The 1,013-nt window shown below is 55.9% G+C and overlaps 1 protein-coding gene across 3 annotated transcripts in view; it reads left to right on the top strand.

The window, feature by feature from the left end:
- Positions 1-1,013, top strand: part of adgrb1a (adhesion G protein-coupled receptor B1a) — a 115,169-nt gene that overhangs the window by 1,420 nt on the left and 112,736 nt on the right. The gene's annotated exons all lie outside the window — the stretch shown is intronic.

The raw sequence follows: 1,013 nt of genomic DNA, 5'->3' as shown, positions 1-1,013 counted from the left end.
GGGGGGGTTGGGGGTGCAGAGAGACACAGGAGGATGGTGGAAGGAGAGAGGCAGAAATAAGACGGGATAAGGGCCTGTGGCTCCAGGTTTAATTGTCTGCTGCTTGATCCCGGACCCCCCCCCCTCGGCAGACAGGATGTGGCCTGACATCTCTATCCTGGCTCCGTCAGGACTGTGGCCAGAGGGATGGAACATTTCTTGGCTCCTCTTTCTCCAGCTAACCTTTCCACCATCTATCTCTCTCTCGTTCCTCTGCTTCTCTCAGTCGCTTCCCCCTAATCAGCCTGTGGTCTCATTCTCCCGGTCCTCCTCCTCCTCCTCCTCCTCCTCCTCCTCCTCTGAGCCACCATCGCTGCCTCCCCATCTTTCACACCCCAGGCTGATAGTTGGCCGATACCGAGCCAGTCGTGGGAAGCCAACCAAGCAGAGATGTTGCGGTGGGTATCTCCTGCCTGATCCTCCTCCAGTCTCCAGAGCGGCTAATATCCCCCCCGCTCCCCAGCCCCCTCTCCTCTAGTTATCGCACTTATGTAAGTCAACAGCGGGGTGTGGGCTGTTTGTGCCTCAAGGTGTGAAAAATAAAAAAGAAATATACCCTCACTGTCGGTTCGTGCAGAGATAGAGAGAGGAGGATGCTCTTCCTCTCACACGGGCAGAGCGTCTCTGAGATGATAATCAGAGGCTGAGAGTGAGCGAGTGGCTGTGGAGGCTGTGATGAGCTCAAATGGAAGAGGAGAGCAGAGTGTGAATATGTGGCAGGACGGGCGACTGGATGGATTGAATTGGTGGATGAAGATAAAGAGGGGCCGGGGAGATGTAATGGATTTTGTGTGGAAATAGGTGTGTGGAGCCGGTGGTTATGGCCCGCTGTGCAGTGAAGAGGGGGAACAGACGGGTGACGGTGGAGAGTGATGAATGAAGGAAAGACAATAGATACAGAGGAGAGAGACAGATCGGCAGAGGGGAGTGAAGCAGAGTGAGGAGGCTGACGAGAGCTTGGGGGGGGGGGGGGG

Source organism: Seriola lalandi, unplaced genomic scaffold, assembly GCF_002814215.2.
Source record: "Seriola lalandi dorsalis isolate HSWRI2012SDOR001 ecotype SW California unplaced genomic scaffold, Sedor1 jcf7180002054588, whole genome shotgun sequence".
In the NCBI taxonomy this organism is placed as follows: domain Eukaryota; kingdom Metazoa; phylum Chordata; class Actinopteri; order Carangiformes; family Carangidae; genus Seriola; species Seriola lalandi.
This window is presented reverse-complemented; position numbering and strand designations above follow the sequence as displayed.